Raw genomic sequence first — 5,053 nt, 5'->3', positions numbered from 1 at the left:
AGTAAAATATATTATCAAAATTAATTTCACAGCCAAGATGTCCTTCAGCAGGTGAGTGGATAGAAACAGCTATGGTACATCCAGACAATGAAGTATTATTCAATGCTGAAAAGAAATGAGCTATCAAGCCATGAAAAGACATGGAGGAAACTTACATGCATACACTAAATGAAACAAGCCAGTCTGAAAGCTACATACTGTAGGATATCAATTATATAATATTCTGGCAAAGGCCAATCTATGGGAACATTGAAAAGAGGAGTGGGGTAGAGGGAGGAAGGGATGAATGGGTGGAACACAGGAGATTTTTAGGGCAGTGATATCTGCCCTAAATATCTGTATGATATTATACAGGTGATACAATCATCTATACATTTGTCAAAACCTATGTGCTCTGTTTTCTGTACAATACAAAGAGTGAGCCCTAATGTAAACTTTGGGCTTCAGTTAATAATAATACATCAACATTGGCTCATCTAGTGTAACAAATGTCCCACACTATTGCAGAATGTAGGGGAAACTGTGTTTGTGTGGGGAGGCTGGTGGTGGTGGTGAATATGTATGAGAGCGCTATATTACCGCTTAATTTTCCTGTAAATCTAAAATTGCTCCAAAAAATAAAGTCTACCAATTAAAACATTCACTTGCTTTTTTTTTTTACTTTTATTAATGTGGCCACTAGAAAAATTAAAATTGCTTATGTGGCTGACATCTGTGGCTTGGTTGTATATTTCTATGGGCACCTCGGACTCTGTGCCATCTTGCCAGGTGCTTGAGGAACATAAACACTTAGCAAGGGTTTACTTGGCTTGCTCAACCAGCAGGCACGTGATCATCTGCAAAACAACTAAAGAATTAATGAAGGCCCAGGAAGATCACCAGAGCGGATGGGCTCCATTTTTCTCGTGTCTTGGTTTGGGGAGGAGAGCACACCCATACCCCACAGGGTGTTGGCTTCTAGCTGCTTCTGGAAGAGCATGTGGGCTGGTGTGTGGGGGCTGATCCCCGGACTGATGGACAGGTGGCAGGCCAGTCACAGCCTCTCACCTCAGGGGTGGCCAGGCAGAAAAAGCGCCCAGTAGGGGGTGTACTTCCCCAGGCTTGCAAGGGGCCAGCCTCTGTAGGGATGAGGGATCCAGGGCCTGGGCTTCTCTGGGTGGAGCAGATCCTGGGGCCAGCTCCGTCTCAGATCCAGACAGAAATCCCTAACCTTGCAAGATGCTTTGGTAGCTGGTGTCTTTAATCAAATAACTGCATTTTTGCAGAGATACCTGTGAGTGGTCTTTTTTTTTTTTTTAAATAAATGCAGATATAGGAGCAGAAACCACTTCCTTCTTAGTCCCACTTCATGCTTAGCCAGTCTTCATCTGGGGGTGGGGGTTCTTCCTGGGGAAGCTGCTTCTCTGAGGCTGGGCTCCCCTCTACTGCTCACCTCTGCAACCAAAAGGTGTGAATGCAGACCAGGCAACTTGTCTGGGGCTCTTGGACTTAATCAGGGCTGTGATCTGAATTCAGACGTGCATCGGGGCAGCCTGTAGGCCCCATGGGGTGCTTGGAGGCCCCCAAAGCATCCATCATTCCCTAACTGCCTTCCTTCACCTATTTTTATTTTAAGTTAGGAAATACTCTGAACACACAGAAAAGCACAGAGAATACTGTAAGACCCCCTGCGTGCCCACCACCCAGATTTGTAACAAATGTTAGTATTTTGCCATAAGGCTACAGATCTTTTTTTTTTTTTTAAAGAAATAAACTGCTTTAGGTAGAGTTGGACAAAACATCACCGACTATTCCCACCCTTTGCCTTCTGTCTTCCCAGAGGGTCCCTCTCTCCTGACACTGCTGAATTCTGGGCTACTCAGGTTTCTTATTCTCTCCATGCACACAGCCATACTCAATATGCATTCCTGTTTTGTCCAATAGATACTTACTCAATGCCTAGGAGGCAGTAGCCACTATTGCAGGCATGGAGGATGGAGCAATGAAAAAACAATATCTCAACCCTGAAGCTTAAATTCCAGTGTTGGGGGTGGGGGTTGCAAATTAAAACCCAGCATGTGAGTGTGCTGAAGAAAGATAAAGCAGGGAAGGAGCGCTTTGGGGAGCTGCGGCCTCACCCCTGTCCGCATATGGCTTTATGCTTTGACTTCTCTTCCGTGGTGGTCTGTTTTCTCTGTAGGAGTCCCGTTGCCCTCAATCATGGAAGTGTGGTGGGGTGGGGGGTTGGGTCTGCATTTGCTTCTGCTGGGATCATGAGGCGCTCCCTGATTTGTGAATGGTCTCATAAGAATTCCTCAGCTTGGAGCTCCGGCATTCCATGGGTAGCTCACATTCAGACCTGACCTCGGCGGGAGGCTCAGCCTTGGGATTTCAACTTCACACAGAGACATTGTTCCTCTGGTGCCGGGCAGATGACACATCTCTGGGCCATTTCTCTGAAGCATCGGGAGAGACTTTCCAGTCTTTTCCTTGTGGAGGGGGCAGCTCTTCCAAGGGCCTGTTAGAGGCAGGGTCTCCCGTCTGCAAACCCGGGCCCCATGCTGTGTGTGCCAGTCACGGGCACCCGTGTCCAGGACCTGCATCCCCCTGGCTCTCCAGTGCTTGTTGGCTCCATTTTATAGTCCACGCCTCCAGCTCCTGGGAAATCTACTTTCTTTCTTCAATTTGGCTCAAAATTCACAACAATTTTGGTTATGTTTTGTCCAGGACTTCTGTGTTCGGAGCAGGAGGGGGTCCACATCAGCTCTGATGGCGGTGCTGCCCGGCATTTAGACCATCTCCTTGTTGGCTTGTCTCAGCGCCTTACCTCCCTCTGGTCTCCATCGTGCGAGTGGGAGCACGATTCTAGAGCCACATGCTCCAGGCTGAAATTGTGGCGCCATCGCTCATTAAATGTGGGCCCCGGGGAAAGTTAACTAGCCTCAGCGTGCAGGGAATAAGATCTTAATCCTGACCTCCTTGGGTTGTTTAGGAAGATGACATGTCTTGGTAAAGTGCTTCCAGTGGCATCTGGAACCTGGTAGCTGCCATAGAGGTACTAGTTATTACGATTTTTGGTTTAAAGTCTTCCTTGTTAGTTTGCTTCTGATAAGAGATTCAATTCTTGGAAAAAGTATCTCTTTGGGTTATTACCATGTGTCCACTACTAGTATATTTAGTTTGTTCAGTTCTTACCTAGTTGTCATTTTGGAAAACAGACACCAGAGTTGGAGTCCAAGTGGGTCTGCTTTAGTGGGAACGCAGGATGTGGGGAGGTTGGTCTGCCCAGGTGCGGCCCTGGAAGGGAGTGATCTTGCCTGCATGAGGAAAAAATAAATAAAAATTAACAAAGAAAAAAAGGTGTTTTATATTTTGGCTCTCTTCTGTGATTTTGAGGAAGGAATCTGTATTTTTAATGGGGTTTTTGTCTGGACCACTTTTGCATTTATTTTTTCCTGAGGAGAATATCACTTCCCGGGAGATGGTGTCTAGGAAACATTTTAAAGCATTCCTGTGGGACGCTAAGTGGCTGGTGAGTTTCTCCTCCTGACATTTTGAAGTAAGTGCTCAGCGCCCAGGCTGAACTTCCTGTGTCTTGCTGGAACCCGGTGAGCTGCATCAGGCCGCAGAGATGTTTGCCACAGATGGACATTCACTCCGTAAAGCCAGGGAATTTTGGCGTGGGCCCTGGTGTCAACTTTGGGGAATAAGAATACTCGAATACATAAACTTTTATTTCAGGCTTGGTAGGAAGCGACTTAGCCCCAAGCCAGAGTGGAGCCTTCGATGACAGGTATTCATTGAGCATCTACTGTGTGTCAGACATCAGCACCCAGAAGGCAACCACTGTTTCCCAGTTCCTAAACATTCTTCTAGAATTATTCTGTATAGGCAAACACACCCACACCCACACATACATTTTACAAAAAGACCACATGCCATACACATTGTTGTGTATCTTACTTCTTCACTTAACATTGTATCTCATAGGTCATTAGGTAAGAGTACATAAGTACATAAGCTTCCTTTTTAATAACTTCTTTCCATAGCTTTTTAATAACTATATAGTATTCCACTGGATAATTTATATGAACGATTCCCTATCGATGGAGAGTTAGGTGGTTTCCAATCATTAAAACATGCTGCCGTGTAGGGGCACCTGGCGGGCTCAGGCAGAAAAATATATGACTCTTGGTCTCAGGGTTGTGAGTTTGAACCCAACGTTGGGTGTAGAGATCACTAAAAAATAAACTTAAAAAAATGCCACAGGGTACAGTCTTGTACATACATCATTTCACAGATGTGAGAATATATTGGCAGGAGAATTTAGAAGTGTAATTACTGGGGACTGTTGTAAAAAAACAAAAACAAAAGAAAACCAACATCATACATAAATCTCTTCCAAAGGTGGCAAGAAGTAGAACTTCATGCTATTAAATGAATTAATGAGATGTGGGAAAACAACATAGCAGAGAACAGTGGGCTGTAGCTAGTTAATGTCAGTCAGATAATTAGCCTGGTGACCTTGGGCAAGTCTCTTACCTTCTCTGAACCTTAGGTTGTTTATAAAATGATCACTGGGTCATTCAAAGCTGAGGGAAAAACCCACAAACCTATGTACTTTAAAAAAAATTTTAAGATTTTATTTATTTGAGAGAGAGAAAGAGAGCATGAGTGGGAGGGGGGAGCAGAGAGAGAGGGAGAAGCAGGCTCCCTGCTGAGCAGGGACTCGATCCCAGGACCCTGGGATTATGACCTGAGCCGAAGGCAGACGCTTAACCGACTGAGCCACCCAGGCGCCCCTTTGAGAACATTTACTACCCCGAGATACAACGTAACATTTGCCTCGACTCCTCCTCGATTCCTCGATTCCTCGGCTTTTCCTTGCTGAGCTATGTGAGCTACTGGTTTCAGGCTCTATTACTGTCAAAGGGGTTGGCGCACTCTGTTGCCAGCTTCCATTTTGCAGGAACGTGTGGTGCCGTGAAAATAGCCCCGGAGAGCCGACTGAGGAGTCCGACCTGGACTCTTGTCCCAGCTGCGTGACATTGGGACGTCCTCTTCTCTTGTAGGG

This window comes from Eumetopias jubatus, unplaced genomic scaffold (assembly GCF_037043125.1).
Source record: "Eumetopias jubatus isolate StellerSeaLion01/CBP00866 unplaced genomic scaffold, mEumJub1_p1.0 scaffold_16, whole genome shotgun sequence".
NCBI classification, from domain to species: domain Eukaryota; kingdom Metazoa; phylum Chordata; class Mammalia; order Carnivora; family Otariidae; genus Eumetopias; species Eumetopias jubatus.
The sequence above is the reverse complement of the archived record's forward strand: the minus strand, read 5'-3'. Positions refer to the sequence as shown.